Source organism: Chinchilla lanigera, unplaced genomic scaffold (assembly GCF_000276665.1).
Source record: "Chinchilla lanigera isolate Chin_1 unplaced genomic scaffold, ChiLan1.0 scaffold00006, whole genome shotgun sequence".
NCBI lineage: Eukaryota > Metazoa > Chordata > Mammalia > Rodentia > Chinchillidae > Chinchilla > Chinchilla lanigera.
Genome location: NW_004955407.1, coordinates 42158391 through 42182883, shown reverse-complemented (window position 1 = coordinate 42182883; position 24493 = coordinate 42158391).

The window sequence follows — 24493 nt, the reverse complement described above, 5'->3', positions numbered from 1 at the left end:
CATAAACAAATATTTTCCAGACTTTGGACAATAGGCAGAGTGGGACGAGGATGGCTAAGGGGGCTCTGTGAGCCTCCAGAGAGAGTCTCTGGGCCCAGTCGATGCTGAATGGAGACAAACTTAGAAGTTTGGGGCGGCCACAGCAACTGGAATTTGCAGGGCTGAGGCCTGGGGAAGGAAGGAAGGACAGGGAGAGACTGGGAGAGATGGAGTGGCGGTGACTCCGGAGAACCTCAGGAAAATCTCTTCCAGTCTCTAAGTACTGACCTGTATAGGTGAACCAATAGAGGAACTTTCACTTTTGAGCAAAATGTAGAAAAACATAAAGGAATCAGGACTTGGTTTGATTCAAAGCATTTGTCATCCAAGTTTTTCAGAGAGCAGTGCTGGGGATTTGGCTCAGGGCAAAAGCACCCACCCAGGAAGCGCAAGGTTGTGAGTTCAATTCCTGGTACTGGAAGAAAACAAAAAAAAAAACCAAAACCAAGTTTTTCAGAGAGCAAAATGTTCTAGGAGTAAGTAAAGACCCCTGACAGAGATCAAATCAGGGTGTGTCAAGTTCACCGCAGCCTCGGGCCAAGTTTAGATTTGGTTTGTGACTTTCCTGCCTTCTCTGAGAGGTCCTAAGGACTCAGGTGTCCACACTGACTGTACGGTGTTAAGAGACATGTCAGCAGCTTTTGTCTAAAGGCAAGAGCCCCCTTTGGATTCACAGGAAGCCCACAGTTTGCTAAGAGAGTTATAGTGGCTGAAGCATCGTGGTTCTGTGAATGAAAGGAAGAGCCGACCATGGAGGAGCTCAGGTGAGCCCGTGTCCATTCCCCCTGGACAGGAAAGGTGACTTGGAGGGTGCAGTCAGGAGCACAGAAGGAAAGGCGAGCCCCAAGCCCAAGCTCTCAGCCCAGCCAGGTGCGTGTTTTGCTGCCGAGCCGAGGCCTGGCACCTGGCAGCGGGGTTTGGCCATGTGGCTGCACAGCCTCGTGCCTCCTCCTCCCCTCTGTGACTGCAGGGCCTCCCTGGTCCCTGCTGGCCAAGGGCAGGAGGCAGAATGACCCCTGTTGCTTGCAGGTCTCTCAGTGGGGCAGAAGGCACTTGAGGAAATGCCAGACCTGGTGTAGGATGAGCCCTGGATCTGGAGCCCCACCAGGGTGGGCTGGGCTGGGGACCTCAGCAGAGGGGGCGCAGACCTCACATGTGGAGGGGCCCGACGCTTGTGCCAGAGTGGATTGTGACATCCCGTAGCCCAGCAACGCGTCCGTTCTCCATCCTCAATAGTGGGTGACACCCTCTTAGAGAGCTCGGCCCGTTCCTCCACCTCCCGGATGAGGCCAAGGAAGCAGGGAGTGCAGGCCAGCTGAAGGCGTCAGAGGGTGAGCTGGCGATGAGCTCAGGCGTGAGGTGAGCCCAGGCGGGGGGAGGAAAGGGTCGGCCACCGGAGCACCGAGGAGCGGAAGGCGGCCTGCGGCTGGGTTTCCTAGGACCCCTCTCAGGCACAATCACACTGCGTGGGGTTACACAAGTCTAACCACAGAAGCTCAACAGCCCCTGTCTATGTTTCCAAGCATCTCCTGAAAGGATCTGCAACCCCTCAAGCTGGGTCAGGGGCTTCCTTCTCTCCAGACCGCAGTGCTGCACCCTGGTCATCACTGGCCCAGCCGGTCTTAGACACCCAGAGGCTGTAGGGAGCTGCGCCCGTGCTGGCTGGAGCCTGGTCACCTGTCCCCTGCAGGTGAGTATCCTGCCCCGGGTCTGCCAGTCCCTTCAGCTCGGGCACAGTCCCAACATGGAGAGCAGGAATCTCTGGCCTTGGCCTGGTGCAGGACTCCAGCAGCCCTCAGTGTCCTGGCTCCCTGTGTGTGGCTTCAGGGAGAGGCAGGAGGCGCTTCTGGAGAGAAGCAGGCATGAGCTGGCAGATGGCACCTCAGAAGAGGGGACCTGGGCAGCAGTTGGGGCAGGCAGGGCACCTGGGCCACGGGAACCTCCCTGAAGGCCGTAACACTCAACTCAGGGACTTCTGTGCTGGGTTGGAGAGTGTGGGGGCCCTGGCCCAGGCATGGGCTTCTGCCTCGGTCTCCCCAGCCAGGGTCCCCCGCATCGTTCTCACTGGTCCTGATGGCCATCTTGCCCGTCCCTTCTCTTCATGTACGGCTCTGGGGTCTGGATATAACCAGCAACGGCAAAGTGCCTCAGGTTCTCAGCTCCAGTTTTGGCAAAGGGGACACTCGGGGTGCCTGTGTGCATACACACATGTGTAGTGAGCACAGGTATGTATGCACCAGCATGTGATGAGCACATGTGTATACCTGTGAGCACACAGCCCCCGCATCTGGATGGGCATCACTCCCTACGCCATGCGCTGAGCCATATCCTCTCAACAAGTGTCCCTGCCCCTGCATCTGGAATCCCAGGGCCTCCCTGCATCATGTCCCAGCATGGCCTCCGTCTCCACGGGGGCAACAGAAAACAACTTAGAAGAAGAAAAGTAGATGTGTGTGATGAAAATGTGAGCTGCCTTCCAGAAGCAGAGCTGGGTGAGCGGGTGGATGTGAGGCTGATGGAGGGCTGAAGGGGCCGCTGTAGTCTCCCAGAGCACCTCGGGCCTGCTGCCAGTGCTGGCCGTTGTCATAAGTTAAGTTACAGCCTTGTCACTGTATTAAACAAAGGCAACCGGTCCTCCAGCCCCTCGCCCCTTGCCCAGCCTGGGGAGTTGAAATCTCTCCCAGTTCTGGTTCACATGAAGGCCTGAACGGAGCCCGGGGCACCTAGTGAAAAAGAAAAACCACCAGTCCCTGCAGGGTGCTCCTTTTACAAAAGCACCCTGGGTCCTTCCGGGCACCTGAGTCACACCGTGCGTTTCTGTCTGCAGCTGGGAAGAGAGTCCTCATTCCTCACCTGGCACTGTTTTCACATCTTCAAGGATGCTACCATGTTGTTGTGTAAATATGTGTGGTTTAGACAAGACACACGGACAGGAGCAGAGAGCCTGGAAACAAAGGGGAGGGCAGGGCTCACTAAAACCAAGCCACTGGCCAATTGCTCCTGAACCTCTGTGACTGGCAGAATCAGCTCACCGGCCTCAAGAGGGCTGAGGACGGACCTGAGCAGGGACTCACACCGGGCAACGCTGGGGTGAACCCGTGTGCACCCGAGATGGTGGCCCAGGCACAAGAAGCCACGCCACAGAATCACAAGTCCACGGCCAAAGTGGAAGCTTCAACACTCGCACTAACAAGACCCCACCACAGAACAACCAGGAGGGTTCAGAAGAATGAGGCGGGCGTATTCACACTGACTTGGAAAGAGCTCTTGGGTGTTATTTATCCAGCACGTCAGGAGACCGAGCATGATGTCGCTGATGTTGTAGGCGTGTTTGTGCACACTCACACACTCACACTCACGCACACACACCCTTTTGCTTTTTTCATTTTGTGAAAGGTTACACAAGGTTACAAGACTGTGAGGCAGAGCAGAGAGAAACTTGCTTTGCTTTCTTTATCTCTTTACTCCCTTCATCGTTTCAATTTTATCATGCACAGAGCTTATCTAATTTTAAAGCAATTTTTTAAGAGAAGAGAAGGGAAAAAGAAAAGCCAGTTTAAAAATCTGATTAATTAACTCTCCTTGCAAAAAGTACCCAGCTGTTTCCCAATTACTGTGTCAAATCAAATTGGTGACAGAAGTAATCATGCTGGGTCTGTTTTCAGTGGAGGAGAAACGCAGTGTTGGGACAGCAGTCTGCACACTGTGAGAACCGAAATGTACACCCACATAGGAGGGGCGTTCAGGCAAGAAGCTCACATGTGTCCCCGGCCCCCTGGAGTCGCTGTCTCTGGGACTCTCAAGGCCTCAGACGCCCCTGCCGCTGTAACGCAGAGCCAGTGCATCCTGCTGCTCGTGAGGCGACTCAGACTGGACTGTACCCACCGTGGTGCTGGGGACTCGATGTCTCCGCCTCAGGAAGCAGGCACCGCCCCGTCACAGGCCCCTCTCCGGAGTCACACCACCCACAGCCACGGAGGAACACACCCAAGCCTCCCAGAGCCCGAGCAGCCTTGCGTCTCCGGGGTGACGGGGTCCCTCTGAGCCAGGCTGTGTCCCTCACCGTGGGATGCGGGCAGGTCTGTGACCTGGCTGAGGGCCTTACCCACAGCTTCGCTCTGCTCACCTCTCTTCGGCCTCACTTGCTGCCTGGGGTCCCCTCCTGGTTCCCCTCTGCAGCAGCGCCTCCCCCAGCATGGTGATCTCAGAGGCAGGAGAGGGCAGTCAGGGGTCAGGTCTGGCTGCCTTGCCGTGCTCTGCTCCACTGAGGTCTCATTGCCTGTGAGGTTTGTGACACGGCTGTGGCCACCTCTGGAACGTGCTGTGGTTCACCCTCACACAGGCCACAGTCCAAAACCCAACCCTCACTCCCCGAGCAGAGCTCCAAGTCCACCGTCTCCCGACCCACACAGGTCCCCGAGGCCCCAGGCGTGGCTCCCCCTGCCTACCACAGGGATGAGCCGTGACAAAGGACACTACAAAGCAGCACAAGGCAGGGCAGCCACCGTCCACAGGAGTTCTGAAACCTGTCCACCAGTGATCTTGACCCCCACGGCCCTGTGAGGTCACTTGGCCACCCACAGGGCCGCTGGACCTGGCATTGGCCTTGGTCGGATCCCAAGGGCCTGGCTGAGTCCACAGCTGAGTGCAGACCAGCGCCTGCCTAGCGAGGCAGCAAGAAGCTCCCGCGACGTCCTCAGCGCCGGGGCCCAGGCGTTGGCCCCCCCACCAGTGAGCTGCCTGCTTCCTGAGCTGTCCCTAGCATCCCAGGTCCTCATCCCCTCACCCCCCGTGTGCCAATCAGACCTGTCGCTGCCCCTTTCCTCCTGCTGTCCCCCAGCTGCCGCGTGTCTGGGCATGGGTGGACTGACTGGTGTCCCTCACTGCGGAGTCTGGGGGTGCACGATCATCGGGGCTGCACCCACACCCCACCAGGGCCCCTGTGGGAGAAGTGGCCGTGCCAGCCCAGGCTTGCAGGAGCAGCTGTGCCTCTGCCAGGCCCACGGCACCTTCTCCCATGGACATTCTCCCAGGGAGGGCGGGGACGGGGCGTGGGGAGGCCCGGGCTCTTCACCAACCAGGCTGCAGCTCCTCTCATCGCTCGTGTAGGCACCACTCAGGCTCCCTTGTCTGCTCCCAAGCCGCCCTCATCGGTCTCCTTGTGGCCAGAGCAGGTGGGACAGGGACGGGGGATCTGGGTGGGTGGGCGGGGACACAGGTCGCGTGGAGGACAGCTTGAGGAGCTCAGCAGACACCTGCAGCTGGCCTGGGCCTAAGTGGGGAGCAGCCCTGGTGAGAGCCGCCAGTGGGGTGCTGGAGCCACGCCGGGTGGGCTCTTCTCCGAGTGAAGCTCTCTGTAGAAACAGGCAGGGGTCACCTCGCTGGATGGTAAGGGACACCCAGGCCTGTGTCCACCCACCATCCCTGAGTCACACAGCAGCTGGATGTGTCCTGTCCCCCATGTGACACCCAGAAGTCCCCACAGCCTGGGTCTCACCACTGAATCCCCACTGCCTCAGCGCTGCTGAGCCCCGGCCCCCGAGGCACAGGGCAGGGCTGCAGTTACTGCTTAGCTGGCAGGAAAAGGAGAAGAAGGTTTAGGCTGAAGAAATGTTTATATGTCATGTTAAGGCATTGTAAATTGAAATATTTTTATCAACACTGCTAGCAAACAGAATTTTCTGTATTTCTAGTGGAAGGGAGGCCCACAGAGGCAGAAATATTGCCCCACAAAGCTCCAAGCTCCCCGCTGGCCTGGCATCAGTGGGTCCCACTGCCTGTGTCTCCCAGACCAGGCAGCTGCTTGGCCCTCCTTGCCACAGCCCACAGCGCCGGCCGGAGCTGGAGTCTCAGGCCTCCAAATGAGCATCTCCCATCCTACTGAGCTAAGCTCAGGAAAACAGTCCAACGGTCTCAAGCCCCTCCTCCCCACGTGAACGCAAAATGACTCCCTAGTCCAGTGGAGACGCCGCAAGCTGGCCGCCTATGCCAGGCCAGGAGCCTGCAGCAGAGCCAGCGGCTGTCTGCTCTGTCCCCAGCGCCCAGGGTCCTGAGAAGCCTGGGGCATGGGGGCCAGGAGGAACAGGGGAGCTCCTGGCAAGGGTCCTTCCACAGTCATTTCCTTCCTCACTGAGACACAACCTACTGGAGGAGGTTCATTTTGGTCCCCGCTTCAGTTCCTGGTCCAGTGGCTCTGAGGCGGAGGCCGCGTGGTGGAGGGGTCTGGCGAGGAAGCTGCTCACGCAGCAGGCAGGGAGCCGGGAGTGAGAGAGGAGCAGGGCAGGGAGAGGCTCACCTCCGGGCCACACCCTGTCTCCCCACAGCGCATCTGGCCATGGATTAATCCGCAGGGGGCACAGCACTCCCGGGCTCCAGGCGCCTTCCACACACATGAGCACTGGGGCCGTTTCAGAGCTATACCCAACAGGGCTGCTCCAACCCACTCTCCCAGGGCATCCGGGGACCATCCTGGGTCTACAGCTTCACATCTGGGGCCTGAGAAAGGACAGAGCTGGGCACCGCGGTCCTGTGGTGGGTGTCACACATGGTAGCTGGTGAGGAGAGGGCTCCGCATTCTATCTGCTGAGGTTCCTCTTCCTTCCTCTACCTGGACTGCGGGGAAAGAGCTTTCACCCAGCTGCTGCCTGGCATCCCAGTCGCAGGGTATGAAAGTGTCCTGCCAGGGACAGGCGAGGGCAATAGACCCAGTCTGGCTCCTGCAGGAAACATGGGGGTGATCAGAGTCACACAGGCCACAGGGCAGCAGGCCTGGCTCTGAGGAGGGCAGGGCTTATGGAGGGGCCACAATGTGCCCAGCCACCACCCTGTCCTGAAGGTCCTGGAACAAGGCAGGAGCAAGGGTACCTGTGGACCCGGGGCACATTGCCTCCCCATTCTGCACCATGCCAGGCCAGCCTGCATGGGACCTGGTTGATCTCAAGGGCTCCTGCCAGGTGTAACCCAGAGTCCCAGCCTGCAGGGGCCTGAAGCCCTCACCCCTGGGAGGTTATAGAGAGCCCTTCCCAGTCTTTATTGCAGTCCAGGAAGTTTACATTTGTAATCCCATGGGAAAGTTATTGGAATTCTAGTGAGTCGATTCCAATGTACCACTCCCAGTGCAACCCATGGCGAGAATAAAGACATATATTTGTAGTTGTGGGGAGCCAAGGGGTCCTAAGTCCAGCTAGGATAATGGCTAACTGGAACAAAGGCCTAGGCCCAGGGCCGAACCCAGGTTTTATTAATTCTTGATGAGGGTAGTGGCTCGGGGTTGAGTGACTGTGAGGGTGGCAGGAAATACTTGAGTGCCGTGAGCTGGGCTGGGCAGGTGGTCTGAAATCACCTCTACAATATGCAGAGAGAAGGTCTGCAGAAGGAGTAATCTGCATACCGCAATTCGAGGAAGTATGTGATGTTTTGGGGTCAGTGCTTTAGCTCCGATGTGCAATTTTTTCATGCTCTGGGAAGTCAGAGCCTCTTATCTGAGGCTCAGTCCCAACCGACAGCATGGAGCAGGGCTGTCCATCCCGCCTGGCTCACATACGCTTTTTGGGAGCTACGGGTGAAGCAACACTGCCCTGTCGCCTTGCTTCAAAGACCCATATCAGCACCTCCCTTGGACCAGTTTGCGTTGCTTAAAGCCAGTTGAAGGGATAAGGAGAAGTCCTAGCCAGCTCTGTACATGTTAATACATGGAAATAGGGCCAGGTTCAGCCAAAAGGAGGCAATTGCTCTTCTTTCAAGAAGAGTCATCCAGACGGTGCTCCACAGGAGGTGACCAGCCTCTGCAGGGCACGGGGAGCCCTGTGGGCCCCGCTCCCCAGTCCCACAAAGCCAGTCTGCAGGTCAATGGGCACAAAAGCCAGGAGCCTACATGGGAAGTACTCACCTCGTCTTGGAGATTCCACCCTGAACAAGCCCCAGAGGAGCCCAGCCCTGGCAGCCTCCGTCTCCTCTGCCACAATCCACGGAAAGGTGGTCTCTCTTTTCCAGGGCTGGGGCCAGCAGGATTGGGCCAAAGGAGACCTGGAGTGTCTGTGTGGACAGAGGAAGACAGGAGCAGAGGACAAAGGAGACGCTGGCTTCAAGAGCGCGGAGAGGCAGCCAACTTCTATTTCCAACAAGCGAAGGACGGTAAAAGGTATAATTAGCTAATGGAGCACAGGACAGCGAAGTCAGTGCAGGGTGGGGCCCTAGACACGCGTCTGTGCCTCACATACAAATCAGCCCTGATCGGTTTCTTGTGGGGAGCCAGGTGGACGCCCTGAGCCAGACATAGCGGCTAGCCCGGCTGGCACTCAGAGAGCAGGACCCTGGGAACAGGATTGCTGGGCTCCAGCTCCCACCTGCCAGGCCTGGAGGTGGCCTTCCCTCCTGCAGGGCCCCCAGACCTCCCCTTGCCCCAACGAGACCTTTCTCCAGCTCATTCCCCTCAGAGACCCAGGGAGAGCTGGGGCTGTGGGTTGCACAAGCCCACAGTACACGGCTGCCTTGGCTGCCCTTGGTGGCGGGGAGTGGAGGAGCCTTCAGCAGTGCCCCAGCCCCTCCCAGGCAGAATCTCCAGACGCAGCTATGCCCCAAGGGCTCACAGGGCCATGTCCCCAAAGAAGAGGCTGGGGCGTCTGCCACCAGGGGACGCCAAGGCCAGGCCCAGTGTTGGAGTGGAGGCGGCAGCCCGGAGCTCCCCAGGGAGGCGCAGAGCCTCCTTGCCCACAGAGTGGGCCAGGCCAGGACCACAGTGAGCCCCAGATGGCCTCAGGGCTGGCTCCTCACTTGTCCTGAGCCAGGCCCGGTGACCAGCAGCCCGCTGGTGAGCGTGTCTGTCTCTTGCCCTCTGGGTCAGCTACTTCCTAAGTCTCACTGTCACTAAGTTGCCTGGCCTGGGCTCAAACTTGTGATTGTCCTGCCTCTGCCTCCCTGAGTGCTGGGATGACAGGTGTCACCCTGGTCCTCCTTGTTTCTTCACTTCATTATCCTGCGAGGACATTTGTAGACCATCCCAGCCCTCAGTGTCCCACACTGCCAGCAGAGGCAGCCAGGGGAGGGCGCAAAGCTGGGGAAACCAGTTTGCAGACAGCAGGCAGACAGGGCAAAGCTGGGGGTGAAGCCTAGGACCAGGGATGGCCAAGGGAGGACAGCTGCAAGAAAGTGAGTGGGGTGGGGGGTGGGGAGTATCGTGGCAGGTCAGGGGGGCCCGAGCTCGAGCACACGTGTGTGTGTGTGTGTGTGTGTGTGTGTGTGTGTGCACGCATGTACCCAAGCACAGGGGTCACCAGTGGCATCAGACCCCACACAAACACAAGGGCTGCACACATTTCGGATGAGTAAACACAAAGCATTTACGAGGGAGAGATGCCATCACTGGCCGGGGGGGCGGGGGTCTCCCCCGGGTGGATAGCCACATCCAGTGGTCAAGGTAGGAAACAGACCAGGGCAAGGATGTGGATTTTAGGATCCTACGAGAGTCTGACAGGGAAAACAAACCCAGGGAGAGAGCATAGCTCTGGAGAGCAGCCACTGCCCAGCATTCGGGGCAGAGCAGAGGGCTGCGTGCTCTGCTTTACACTTTCCTCCCCTCCCCCTCCCCCTGCTTTCCTCTCTCCCCCTCCTCCTCTCCCTCCTCCTTGGAAGATGGCTAAGAAGGTACCAGCTACAGCCGCAAAGGCCTGTCCCCTGGCACGGAGTAGTGTTCCTCTGGGATAGACGTACTGTTGCAGTTGTCATTCCACTGCTGTGTGGGCCTGGACCCTCAGACAGACGCTCCAGCCTCCAGGGCCCAGGACTCTCAGGGCTGTCCGTCCTGGGCCCCAAGGGAGCCACTGAGCCTCAAGGGTACCCGCCCTGAATCGGCTTAAACATGTATTTCTTCATTAATATTGACTTTGATGCTAGAAAGTCCAGGGGAGGGTGGCTTCCGGTAAGAGGTGACCCAGGTTCAAGTCACATTGCTTTTCAAATCTTGGCTACACAGTGCACCATGCGTCTCCTCTGCCTCATCCTCCAGGAGGCTTCCCACGTGGTATCAAAGTAGCTGCAGCCATTCCAGGACTCACATCCCCATCCCAGACCATCCAGGGAAAGAGCTTCCCTTCCAGACTTGCAAATACAGACCAGGAAGCTGCCTGATGGTGGAGACGCATGTGCCCACTGGGGTACCCAAGAGGCCAGGCTGACAGGCGTCAGCATCAGCTGCTCCCCCAGCGGGGGCTGAGCATGCCCAGCAGGGCCGTTGGGAGAGGCTGGGCACCAGGCCCAAACCAGGCAAGCAGCCAAGGCTCTGCACAGGCCCCTGCCGTGGCAGACGCAGCCGGCTCTTCATCCTCACTCGTCCCTTCCAGCCCTGGAGCTGCCCCCACCCTCGCCCAGACCTCCAGCCCCACGTGCCGCCTCCTGTGGGCCTTGCACACAGCTCCCGGTCTCATGGCAAAGTCTGGCCGGCTCCCCTTGCAGGCTGTGGGAGTGCCACGTCCCCAAAGTTTCCCCAGGCCGATGGCCTAGGGGAGGCAGCCCGGTCCCGAGACTCTGACCTCGCCCACAGAGGGGCCCATGATGAACCTGACACTGGGCTGCCACGGAGACCTGTGCCCTCCTCCAGCCCTACCCGTCTGCTTCCCGCCACACACAGAGGTCTGAACCTGCAGTCTGCGTGGGGCGGTGCCGCAGCCAGGAAGGCTGACACATCCCGCCGGGCTGTCCCTGGCCGCTTGCACACTGCAGAAGACACGATTGTGTGTGTGTCTTCAGCAAAGCACAGAACCAGGGTCCAGAGCGCCCCTGAGAGGAGGGAGGGGCGGGGCCTGGTGGGGAGGAGAGCTGCGTCCCAGGTCACGGCCCAGTCACTCCACACACCCGGCCACCGCCCCTCCCGATGCCCAGGAGGAAGCGGCGTCTGCCCTGTGCTGAGGGAGGGCAGAAGAGCAATCCGATTAGTGTGGGCCTGGGAGCCAGGATCCGATTAGGCGGCCGGCCGGCTGGAGGAGGCTGGAGCTGCGGAGCGGATGTGGAAAGGATCTGGCTCTCAGTGGCCAGCGGGCGCCTCCCCAGGGAGCACCCGGAGCTGCCTCCAGCCATCACCCAGAGGGCAGAGAGAGAGAGAGAGAGAGAGAGAGAGAGAGAGAGAGAGAGAGGCCACTTGAGAAGTAATAGATGTGTGAAGGAGAAACAGCTCTGGAAATTTCCATCTGAGCGCTGGACCGGACTTGCGCCCGCCAGGCCAGCGCCGGGCAGCTGTGTCCTGCCAAGCCCTGCGGGTGGCTCGGCTCCTCCAGGAAGGAACCTCAGTGCTAATCTCTAACACAGCCGCAGCCAGGGACAGGACCCAGGGACGCTCTTGTCTGAGGGTCTTGCCCCACTCGTCCTGCGTGGCAAGACCCCCGAGCCCAGGCGAGTGCAGGGCTGGCATACGTGTCCAGGGCGACCCCTGCCACTCCTACAGCTGTCAGTGCAGGCAAGGTCACGAGCACATCTGCCCCTGGTGCGCTCCCACCTCTTGGGGTTTCCTTTCATCCCCCCACCCTGGGGCAGCTGCCCTGTGCTTCTAGCAAAGGATAGACCTGCGTTTCTAAGAGTTTTGTACCATGAAATCCGCAGTTTGTGCACTTGTGGCCTGGCTCTGTTGCTTGGCACTATTACTCTGACATTGGTTCCTATTGCCAGGGTCAGAATGGCACTCCTTTTTCGTGGCTGTGTGGTACTCCACTGTAAAACCCTGTTTGTCCATTCACTTGCTGGTGGGCTTTGGGTCAGGGCTGGTTCATTCGTTCACGCCTTGGTGGGTGTTTGGCTTAGTTTCTCTGTTCTGGTTGGCACTCATTTCAGCTGCTGGGAACGTGTGTTCTTATCTCTCTTGGGGGGAGGCCCAGCAGAGGAGGGGCAGGGGCATGGGGTAGATCCTCAGCTTTTGATTTTTTTTTGTTTGTTTTGTTTTTTTCCGGTACCGGGAATCGAACTCATGATCTCGTGCTTGCCAGGCAAGCGCCATGCTGCTGAGCTAAATCCCCAGCCCCGATCCTCAGCTTTCGAAGGAACAGCTACTCGTTTCCCACGAGGGAGTCACGCTCCCACCGCGGTGAGAGGGAGGGTGCCCCAGCCGGGACAGCACTCACCATGGCCCCTTGTCTGACCACTCTGGCTGTGGATCCGGCTCCCAAGGGTTTCCAACAGTGACACCTCTGCACATGCACTCTCCATAGACAAAGTCTGTGCCTGTGTTTTGCCTAATATAGTTTCTTCTCTAAAATATTTTGTTGTAAGGCAGTTTTAAATATAAGGGAAAATCATGAAGCTAGCAGAGTTCCCACAGAGGCCGTGCTAGTTCTCACGATTAGTGAGGTACACTTGTCATCGTTAATGGCCACATGAAGGCACTGCATGTTTTTTGCTTTTGTTTTTTGTTTTTGAGACAGGGTCTCGCTATGCAGTTCAGGCTGGCCTTGAACTCATTATGTAGCCCAGGGTGGCCTCGAACTCGCAGCAATCCTCCTGCCTCAGCCTCCCACATGTTGGGATTATGGCTAATTACCAGCTATGGCTAAATGTGCCTGAGTTTCCTCAGTTTCCCCTGGTGCTCCTTTCTGTTCAAGACCCCACGCAGGAGACCACAGCTCAGGGAATCGCCATGTCTCTGTGGGCTCCTCTTGCCTATGACAGCTCCCCACACTTCCTTGACTCTGATGACCTTGAGGGTTTTAAGGTCTGGGGGTGTTTTGTAGATGGCCCCTTCCCTGGGATGTGCTGGGGTCCGATGTTTCCTTTGGCTGGACGGGGCTTCTGGGACTTGAGAAGGAAGACCACAGAAGTGAGCTGGCATTGCCATTATGTACCAAGGGGGCACACAGCCAGCCTGACTCAGCACTGCAGAGCTGGTCTGGACCATCGCGACTGTCTCCCCTTCCCACGCTGTGGGCGGAGGTCGCTGTGCATGGCCCCTGAGCGGGGTGGAAGGCCACGCTGCGGGCTTCTAGCACAGTGTCTGCTCGCACCAGGTGGGGTTCTGCAGGCCTGTCTCTTCTCCCACTTGCCCCCCGCATACTATGTGCCATGCACTGTGAGTGCTGGGTGTTCATCTTCTGCTGGGGCACGTTCCAGCTCCGTTCTGTGTTTCTGCTCCAGTTGCCCCAGCATTGCCATTGGTGGCCCCTCAGGCGGCCCGTGACCCTGGTGCCCTCAGCGTGGCGTTTCTAGCTGCCTGTTTCTCCCCCCGGCCTCAGCCCAGCAGGGTCTCCAGGCTGCCCCACGCATTTTCTGCTCCCTTCCCAGAATCAACCGTTTCTGCCCGGAGCACAGGCTCCTGCCCCTGAAACCAGGTGAGAAATCAGGGTGGAGCACAGGGTGTACCCATTGCTACAGAGAGGCCCCGCGTCCTCGCACCTCCAAACATCACAAGGAGCCCTCTGGACTGTATCGGCTGAACACCAACCCATGCTGGTGCCCCCGACTCTCGATGCCCACCCGTGAGCCCCACCCAACTCAGCGGTCCGCAGATGGCAGAGTCGTCACCCTCTCCGCTGCGGCGTCAGCCTCATCAGTGCACATGGTGCCGTGTGTGGTGGCGTCTCTCTCAGCCTCAGCCTCGCAGATACCTCAGCCCCTGAGGAGGTCGGCCGCTCCCTGCTCCCCCGTGAGTCTGTGTCGTGTGCTGAGTGCGGCCAGGCGCTTTGTCACACGGCAGATCCCGCTCAATTCTTTAGTTTGCCTGGACACCTTGGGCCCGTGCTGGATCTTGTATGGGCTCCGTCAAGGGCAGGAGGCATCAAGCCACACAGGGGATCTCAGCCTGAAGAGCCTGCGCTCCCCGTGCGGCCGAGCCTCCCACAGCCCTGAGGACGCGGCTGCCTCCTTCCCTGAGTGCCAGGCCTGGAACCACGTGACCCAGCCTTGTCACACCCAGTTCCCTCTGGGCAGCCAATGCTGACACAGTTGCAGGTCTCTGCTCTCGGGGAGGCCCTGCGGCTTTTCCTTATTCAGGCCTGTTCCTGGGGGGCTGCACACTGAATTCCAGCTGTGCACTCCTGGATGAACCCCACGGGGCCACAGGGCTTTGCCTTTTCACACGTGGGCCACAGTTTGCTAACAGGTAGCTGAGAATTTTGGGCCTACACTCAACCAAAGCACAAATGAAGTGAGAGGCTTCAAATGTTACAAGAAAAAACCCACCGACTAGAATTCTAGGTCCAGTGGCCTTGTCCCCGGGGGTGAGGACGAACAGAGTGGGAGTAGCTGCTGCCAGCAGGCGCGCTGTCCATGGGGCACGGAGGGAGCCTTGGGGAGCACTGGCCTCAGTCAGCACCTTGCATCTGCCTGGGGAGACTGAGATTTGAGAAGAAAGTGGCAAACAGAATCCCCTACTCTTAATCCATCTAAACTGCAGCGGTTGCTGTAACATGGACCTGGGAACAGTGACTACACACATGGGCAGGAGAAGCCAACAAGAGCCGAGCAATGAGGGAGAGGAGTGGTTGGAGCTGCAGGACCTGCTCTGCACTGGATCAGCATCTACGCCAGTCCTGAGTACCAGGACGACCACGTGAAACTTTTGGATACAAAAAGATGGGGAACAAAGTGAGGCGTCTTCCAGGTGGGACAGCATGGAATCACACACAGTGCTCGCCTAGCCCAGCGGCGAGTCTCACCCAGATTCTGAAATGCTCTTCCCGTCTGGGTCTAGTGCAAAATACTCTGACTCCCTATTGGTTTGTTCTTGGACTACTAGGTTGTTTGGATAGCGGCTTTTTTATTTCTAAACACTTGGAGATGTCCAGAAATCTTTGTGTTCTTGATGCCTACTTTATTTCTACTGTGGTCATAGAACACCCTTGGAGTACATTTAATCCCTTAAACATAATGAGAATTGCTTGAAGGCCCAGGGTATGGTTTTGGTAAATTGTGTGTGTGCAGCTGAAAGCTTATCTGTTCTGCTGTTGTTGGGTGGTGTTTTCCATAAACGTTAATTTGGATGGTATCTTTCAGGTCTTCTCTGCCTTTGCTAAGGCTGATGTCTACTTGTCTCATCAATTATTGAAATGGGATCTGACTGTGTAATTGTTCTGGCAGTTTTGCTCCTTATAGTTCTGGCAGTTTTGCTTCCTGTGTTTTGAAGCTTTGTTATTGGGTGCATACATGTTTAGAACTGAGTTCTCCTCATGAATGGATCTCTCCGTTACTGTGTAATAATCCTCTTTACTCCCTTACAATGGCCCTGGCTCTGATACCTGCTTTGAAATGGCACTTGCTCCCCGGATAGCTTCTGAATAGCATCGTCACAATGTGTATTTTCCAACCTTTTTACTTTTCAGCTATTTGCATCTTTAATGTGCTTTTCCTGTCAGCACGGCTGGATCTTGCTTTCTGGGTCAGTCTTTCAGTTTCTGCCCCAGTTGAGCGCTTGCCCCATCAGAACATCAACATGATTACTAACTTGTCTTTATTTGTCCCCTGTTATTTTTCCCTCCTCTGCTGTCTTTTGGTCTGAGTTTTAAAATCCATTCATCTTTTTTATTGACTCATTAGCTGTAACACTTACTTCTTTCCCTGTGTGGATAGAGTTAAGGTGCTATTTTGCTATAATTATTACAATGTTACTCTTTGGAGCTCTCCAGGAGTAGAATAGGCAAGGGTGAGCTGTTTAGCTGGTTTACCTCAGCACTTTAGGGTCCTCCCCTGCACCCCACCCCAAGGCTCCCAAGGAGAAATTCAGGTTTTCCTATCCCTTGCTGTGAATGCTCAGGCCCTCCTCCCTCTGGCTGGTTAGTTTTATTCCTTGTTGCTGGTTGAGTGGTTGACCACTTGTGTGATATTTCTTGTGCCTGCAGTTTATTGAGATTCTTGGGTCTGTGGATTTATATTATTCAAATATTTGTTTTATTCTCCTTCCTCCACCTTGAATTTTTTTTTTTTTTTTTTTTTTTTATTAGCGATTGAACCCAGGACCCTCCCATCAAGCTACATCCTGGCCTTTTTAATTTGTTTGTTTTGGTTTTTTTCCAGGTACCGGGAATCAAACTCATGACCTTGTGCTTGCCAGGCAGGCGCTGTGCTGCTGAGATAAATCCCCAGCCCCACTGGCCTTTTTTATTTATTGTTTTGATACAAGATCTTGCTAAATTGTTATGCTGCCCCGCTGACCTCAAATTCGAGATCCTCTTGCCTCAGCCCCCCAGGATGTTGGGATTACAGGCATGAGCCACCACACCCAGCTCCTTCCAGGACCTTGCTTACACATATTTGAGGGCACTGGAAGTTGCCCTGTCACTCACTGATGGTTGTCAGTTTTTAGCATGCTTTTTCGTGTGGTTTCGTGGTCTCTGCTGCCGTCTCCCGGTCACACGTCTCCCGTCTGCAGTGTTTAACCTGTGTCCCCACCCAGCGGAAACCTGGCACCTCTCACACTGCAGTTTTCTTCTCTAGAAGTTGGATTTGAGTCTTCTTCATCTCTTCAGTGCATCTCACTCTGCTTGGTCTTTTTCCTACCTTCTTGAACATAAAAACGTACTTATTTTGTAAATGCCCTGGTCTATTAAAAGTATTAGTTACTTTTCTCTTGTTGCTGAGACAAAATACCCAATGCCCAAAATTAAGGAAGGAAAGGTTTATTTAGCTTACAGTTTGTGGAGGTTTCAGTCCATACTTACCTGGCTCCAAGGCAGAGTAGCACATGGCAGAGGACAAACATTCATGGCGGCAGAACACAGCAAAAACAAGAGCAAAAGGGGGGAATGGCAGCAAGCACCCTCTTTCCCTCCCTTACACTGTAAACAGGCTACCCCCACCCAGGGGGCGTGTAGCTCTCACATAATCTCCATGCCCTCCTCTTCCACAGGCTCAGGATGTATACAAAGTAAGCACCCTGGCTTCCTGTTGAGTCACTTAGCCAAACCCTTAGACTCCCCAAGTTCACACAATGTATCAACCGTAACACTCCACCTCTTGTCAACTTGTCAACCAGACATATTTCTTTAAATCAGATACAAAGACATTATATTCCATTAGAACCATAACATTTTGCCCCCCGAAGACTCATGCACATCTCTTTATGCAAAAGGCATTCAGTCCATCTGCAAGAGTTGCCAAAGTCCTAACAGTTTCAGCACTGCTGAAGAGTCCAAGGCCCAAGTCTCCTCCAAGATGTAAGGCAAACTCTAGTTACAAGTGCTCCTACAAATGAAAAGTTAAACACCTCCAACATTCAATGGCACAAAATAAAAATTACCATTTCAAAAGTATAAACAGGGGGATACAGAGCATTGGGACCAAAGCAAGTCCAAAATCCAGCAGGGTTAACATTGTGTCCTTTATTTCCAAATCTAGCATCTAAAGCAAATTGTGGCACATTGTGAGCTCCAAAGGGCCTGCATGAGTCCACCCCTATGGCACTTCCAGCGGTTACAGCTCCCGCAGCTTTTCTCTTGGGCCCACTTTGCTCCCTCCTTGCAGCCTTTCTCAGACATCTACGTTCCTGGCTTTTCCAACCTTCTGAGGTCTCCACTGAACCTCTGGCTTCTCCCTCACAGCTTCACGTACTGCCCTCTCAGGGGCACACTGCCTGGCCTCCCAGGCCTTCTGAAATCGAGGTGGAAGCCTTTTTAACCTCAGAAAATTTGCATTCTGTACGCACCTAAAACCAGTGCCACGTGGATGATGCTGAGGTCTCCTGCCACGTAGAGCAGTAGCCAAGCTTTCCCCTCTCTTGGCCGTAGGGGTCGAGTGCCTGGATCCCTGGGCACTCTGAATCCAATTCTGAAAAGTAAATTCTCTATGCCACCACCATCCTGGAACCTGATGTGGTTGCTGCTGCCATTCTGGAACATGGAGCTCTGCAGCTTTCTTCTCAAAGCAGTCTTTCACCTTTGCAGTTTTGAGGCTGCAAAGGGTGGAGATGCTCTGCTTCTTGTGATGCCCTTGGGCCATCTTTTCTATTCTTTTGTTCCTCCTCAGCAATTGAGATCTCCTCAGCTCTACCTTCGAATCCACAGCTGTACTGGAGCTTCCTTTCTGGCCAAATTCACATTTTAAATCATCGTGCTGGGCTCTTTGCTCTTGATTGTCAAAATAAATCTGGCTAAAAGCCCCCAACAATAGCCATGCCATTTCCCCAACATTCGACTGCCTTGAAATTTCTTTTGCCAGATTAATCAGTCCACCATCCTTAAACTCAGTATCAGGCAAAGTCTTTGGACACGAGCAAAATGCAGACAAACTTTTTGCCAAGTCATAACATACATCATCTGGAGTCTAACAACCAATGCAGTCCTTCTTCCCAGCAGACACCTCCCCAACCCAGTCTTTACTGGCAGGATTTCTATCAGCCTTCTGGTCTTCTGAGCTCTGACCAGAATCTCCCAGACAGAACAGCCAAAGGTGTTCTAGTGCATCTCTTTCAGGCAACACCTCTGAACCTTTCCAAACTCTTCCCACAAGCCATTTCCAAAAGCTCTTGAACCACATGGTCAGGTATAGTAACAACAAGGACCCCATTCCTCTGGTACCAAAATCTGTATTAGTTACTTTTCTTTAGTTGCTGAGACAAAATACCCAATGCCCAAAATTAAGGAAGGAAAGGTTTATTTAGCTTACAGTTTGTGGAGGTTTTAGTCCATACTTGCCTGGCTCCGAGGCAGAGTAGCACATGGCAGAGGACAAACATTCATGGCGGCAGAAGACAGCAAAAACAATAACAGCAAAAGGGGGGAATGGCCCCAAGCAGCCTCTTTCCCTTCCTTACATTGTAAACAGGCTACCCCCACCTAAGGGGCATGCAGCACTCACATAATCTCCATGCCCTGGCTTCCACAGGCTCAGGATGTATACAAAGTAAGCACTCTGGCTTCCTGCTGAGTCACTTAGCCAAACCTCTAGACTCCCCAAGTTGACACAATGTATCAACCATAACAGTGTCTTTTTTGGGTCATTCCTGAATCTGTTTCTAAGGATCTATCTCCCCCTCACTTGGGTCATACTTTTCTGCTTTGCCTTCCCTTGCCTTCTACCTTCCGACTGCATGACACTGTGGCTGTAACTTGCTAGATAGTGGACACTTTTAGGTCCCTATAAATAGTCTTGAGCTTTGTTTCAGAATGCCTTTAACTTACTCAGAAACTTGATTTATTTCTGTTGGGTTTGCTTTAACCTTTGGGGGAAGATCAGAGCACCTTTCAGCCTGAACCCACTTTCACTGCCCAGCAGAGGCAAAGCCCCTGTGAACACTCAGCATCCAACCTTCAGGAGAGCGCTACTCCCAGCTGCGTGTGAGCTCCAGGGACTGTCCCCTCTTCCACTCTGGTGGTTCTTCTGGGCTCAAGCATTTTCCTCACAGGTGCTGGCCAGAGCTTCCCTGGACACTGGAGCAATGCCCACAATTCCTGGGCCGCTCTTTGTCTCAGGACTCCATCCTGAGTGCTCAGCTTCCTTGGCCTCTCGAGCCCCAGCTGTTGCCTTGGCCTTGCCTCATCTGCCCTCCTCGGAGGCAACACAGAAGGCTCTGCCTACTGTCCAGGACCTGGAGCCTCGGCTTCACACATTCATCGGGCTTCCAGCTGTGTCACCCATGCCAGCTCAGATCGGAAGTTCTCATCCCCTAAACCTCCACAGCTGCCGGGACTTCCCTTCAGGACGCATGTGTGGTGTGTGCGTGCGTGGATGTGTGTCCGTGAGGCATCAGGGGACCTACTGGGCTCTGCCAGTTCTGGAAGTGTCCCCTTGTGTGCTGCCCCGGCCCCTGGCCTTGCATCTTATGCAATGTCCAGTTCCATATCCAGTGTCCCCAGCCAGCCGTGGGCTCTGTGAGGTGTTTGGCGAGTGTCCCGCTGACAAGGACCCTGTGAACTCCCCTTTCTGGGACCCCGCAGAGGGACCAGTGACAAGGTCCTAGTTCTGAAGCCTAGGGTGCTGCCCATGGGTGACAAGGTACTAACGCAGAGTGCCTCTGCATGTGCCCTCCTCTTGCTGGTTGTCTTCACGCGTATTTAAGGTCACTGCTGTTCCTCATGTCACCCAAGGCATGGCTATCCGAGGCCCTCTCCCCAGAGCTGGGTGTCACTTGGACCCCACTTCGCTCAGCCTGCAGGACTGGGGCAATGGGTGCCATGGGCTGGGGCGGACCAGCTTCCGTAGCCGGGCCTCTGCTCTCCTTTCTCTCTGATTCTGGGCGTGGTTGAGAAGCGCTTGTCAGAGCCCAGGTGACCTCAAGAGGGCTAGGAACGGCAGTGAAGCTGGCCCTGGGCACCACATGCTTCCCCCCCCAGGACCCAGGGCACCGCCCGCTCGTCCCAGTTCACTGCTGAGGCAGGCAGCGACATGGCCCCTCTCAGCTCAGCCTCCACCCCTCCTGCCCGCCCATCCTCCGGCCCTGCCTTCTCACTGCGGCTTTGTGTGCGTGCCACTCACCTGTCCTGGTGGCATAGTGCCAGCCCTGTGTAACCCATCACAGTGCTCCCCAGGCGACTGACTCCCACAGGGCACCCTGCTGAGCATCATGTTCGTCTCACCTATCCCTTCCAGGTGACCCAAGGAAGGTCCCCTGCCCTCCCCGTACTCTGAGCAAGGCCTGTGCACCCCCTGTTCCTCTGAGGCGGAGCCTCTCTGTGCAGTGAGAGCTGTGCCTCCCTCCCCCGGTGGCCCCAGGGCATGCTGCCCACCTGTGAGCACACCTGGCCTGGTCTCACCTGCATCTCTGCCCCGCTCCGTCCGTCTGCACATGTGCCCAGCTCTCTGGGGCTGCAGGCGGCTTGCGCTGAGCAGGACCCACTCTTGGGGTGTGGGGGCTGCTGCCCCTCACTGTCACCAGAGCTGGATGTCAGGGTTAAAATAATCTCTGCAACAGCAAGCTCTGCGTCTAGCGATCTGCCTTATAAATATCCGGCGTGTCAGCGAGACGATGAATATTCAGGGTGACTAGTTCTTCACTGCTGTTAAAAAAGAACCGGAAGCTCTGTGTGGAGTCGGAGCCGTCACAGGATACGCGACGCCTGCATCACAGCGCCTGCGCAAGGTGTGGAGCTGAAAGCACCTCAGAGGCTGTGTGGGAGCCTGGAGGGCACACAGCCCGCGCTGGACGCTGCCCCTGCTGGGGAACGGGCTGGAGGAGACTTTCCCTCCACAGCCTTTCCTATTTTCTCACATTTGAATCATGGGGTTTGTTTGTTTGTTTGTTTGTCTTTTTGAGACAGGGTATGGCTATGCAGTTCAGGCTGGCCTTGAGTACACTGTGTAGCCCAGGCTGGTCTCGAACTCGTGACGAACCTCCTGCCTCAGCCTTCCGAGTGCTGGGATTACAGGTATGCGCCACCATGCCCGGCATCAGAGTTGATTTGTTTTTGTTTTTGTTTTTGTTTTTGTTTTGTAAATCGTGTAAATATACTGCTTGTCCAGTAAGCCAGACTAAACAGAGCCTGAGAAGCAGGCGAAATTCCTTTACGTTCTATGGGCTGGCCCATCAAAGCACCGAATGCCTGCGGTTTTAAGACCACTTCTGCTGCATGTTGAGTGGCTGTCTCTGCGTCCTGCCCTGAGTCAGCATGTGCTCGGCTGTCCCTTCTGCTGGTTCATGAAGGAGTAGACAGATGCCCAGGGTCACGCCCACAGCTCAGGACCAGCCCTGGCCTGGTGCCCACGCTGTCTCGGTCTCCTGGGCAGCTGTTTCCCACGGGGCTTTGTGCCACATTTTGGCCCAAAGATGTTTCTGAATTCGCCATGTCCATGTCTGCCAGCACCGATGACCCCGCCCTTGGTGGCACTGTGAGGCTTGGGCATCTGTGTGCTTTTCCAGGTGCTGTGAGATTCGTGTGTGACTGTCCTCGGTCAGGGCGGCCAGGTGACCCAGCTCCACCCTGCTGGGTAATCAGTTTAGTTTCCTTACTATGAAAATGCTGGCAAAGCTCCTAAAGGAAAATAGCCCAGGGTTGAAAAGTAACTCAAGCAGCTTGTTAAGCTTAGAGCTGTGAAGGCAAACACCGGAAGGACAAAAGCGACAGAAGAGGAGGAGATGCGGGCCTCCCCTCCCAGGAAGTGTGCTGGGTGAGTCGACAGCTCCTCCGCACTTTAGACCGGACTCCAACTTTCGACTGGACTGGGGAAGAAGGTAAAAGGCAGGGCAACCAGGCTCCTTTGAGCCCACCTTCCTGGAACAAAGCCCGGCTGTTCAGATAAGGCCAAGACAAGGTGCTGCTGGCCTCTTTCCTCCTGGTGGGCGTCTTTTGTTATTATTATTCCTAAGGAACACTCACTTAAATGCCCCCTTTTGTTCTCAAGTTTATTCTTCAGTTTGGGGAGACCAAGAACGGGCTTATACAAAACTAACTTTTCCTGCCCTTGGGTCCCATGCCCAGGGCTCTCCACCAGCTGCTCCTCCTCCAGCAGAACACAGTTGTCACCTGGCGTTTATTCTTGGAGGTGAACTTGAGAGTCGTTTTCTCCAAAACCTGCTCCCTGTCCTCAGATGAACACCGGCTGTCCGGTGAATTTGGCCTGCTTCTCAGGCTCTGTTTAAAGTCTGGCTTACTGGACAAGCAGTATATTTACACGATTTACAAAACAAAAACAAAACAACTCTGATGCTGGGCGTGGTGGCGCATGCCTGTAATTCATAGATCCCTGTGGGCGACGTGAATCTTGGCTCAGGCCTGCGTGTGGCTCCGGTTTATCTCAGCGATGTCTGGACAGTTTTAGGTCTCACCATACATGTTCCGTAAGTTTCTAAATTTTAGCTCTGAATGCTCCACGTCTCCTTTGTCCCTCTCTGTGAGCTGCAGGTCTCTGAGTTTGTGTCTGGCTCGGGCGGCTCCCCACCTTGCCCTCGGATGCCCACCTTTCCCTGCTCCACCCCGTGGAGCACCTGAGTGCCGGTGACCCCTCTGCACCCCACCAAAAGGCACACAGAGACAGGACCCCCAGGCCAAGCCCAGCCCTGCGCCCTGTGGTTGCCTCCTGCTGGGGCAGACCCGTCTCTGGGTGTGCAGGGCTCTGGGACTAGGGGGTAAGGGGGCACCTCAGGGTGGTGGCTCCACTGGACTGGAGACTTTTTAACCTAAACACACAGGGGTGCAGCCCATGGCATCCATGCGGGCAGCACAGGGCGGGACAGAGCACAGCAGAAATCTGGCACTGGCTCTGTCCACGGCCCCCTTGATGGGCAGCCTCGAGGACCCACGCTCCTCCCTGGGTGGGAGCCGTGTCACAGGCCCCCCGTGTGGACCTGGAGGCCACCCTGAAGGTAGGCTGGGTCACAGCAGAGCGGAGGGGACGTCACCTGCTTGGTTGACAGTGGTGTCACCAGAGGCACAAAGACCTCCAGGCTGGGCTGGGGGACCTCAGAGCTACAGGCTCACTGCTCCAGCTGTCTGAACAGTCACCGCCTGCCACGATACCGTGACAGACAGACAGACACAGGAGATCCCAGAGAGAAAGGAAGTACCAGGACACCCCAGGGTCCCCCCAGGACAGGTGGGCGACCGAGGGAACCCTGCTCCCCCTCCATCCCAGCCCCTGCCTGGTGAGGCCGGAATGCTGGGTGACCGTGGCCCCAAACAGAGGTGGACAGCAATGGCCCCACCTGGCCTTGGCCAGCTCTCCTCCGGCCCATGGGCCACTGCAGCTGCCTCAGGTATGTTTCGGGGGCTCTGCACACCTCTGTGCCAGGGAGCACACAAGGTACAAGGACCCGCAGCCCTTGCCTTCGGTCCTAGGAGGACATGAGTGAGTGGCCCCCCACACCTGGACAGACAGACGTGGATGAACTGCAGCCCGTCTCACTGCCCCGTGGCTGAGCAGTGGGGGGCCTGGGACGGGCAGCAGGGACGGCCCCTGCACGTTCTTCAGGTACCAGACACGCCCAGGCTGCCCAGTCTCAGGGTCAGGGGCCAGGGAGGCAAGAGGAAGCAGAGCGGAGGGCCTCGGCCACAGGACCCGCTGCCCAGGCCTGGGCAGAGGGGCGCGTGCGTGGCGCTGGGGCTGAGCTGGCTGGAGCCACCTGTCACTTTACGGTGACCAGGGCAGGGGTGACGGTTCAAACAATGCCAGAGCACTTGCCCCATCCTGACTCCACATGCGGTGCCCCTCGGTGGGATCTCTGCTCCCCCTCATCCCTGGGGACCCTCCCACCCCCCGGGTCCCGAGGAGCCCACCACAGTGACGGGGTGGGGCAAGTGCTGGAGGGGTCAGCCTGGGACTTCAGCCCCGGGGCAGAGGGGAGGCCACACTTTCTCCTGGGTCCGGTCCATCACCACCATCCTCAGAGCCCAGGCCTGGTCCAACCCGGGCCCCACCCTCAGAGCCCACACTCTAGCCCTGGGCGGCTCCCATCCCAGCTTGGATGGCGACACCGAGAAGGGGTAAGGAGTGAGGCGCAGCCACACCCCCCGGCCGTGCCCCGCCACTCTCCAAGCCCCGCCCTAGCCACGTCCCTGGGGCAGCTTCACACTGTGCTCTCACAGAATGATGGGCCAGATAGGCACAACCTTCCCCT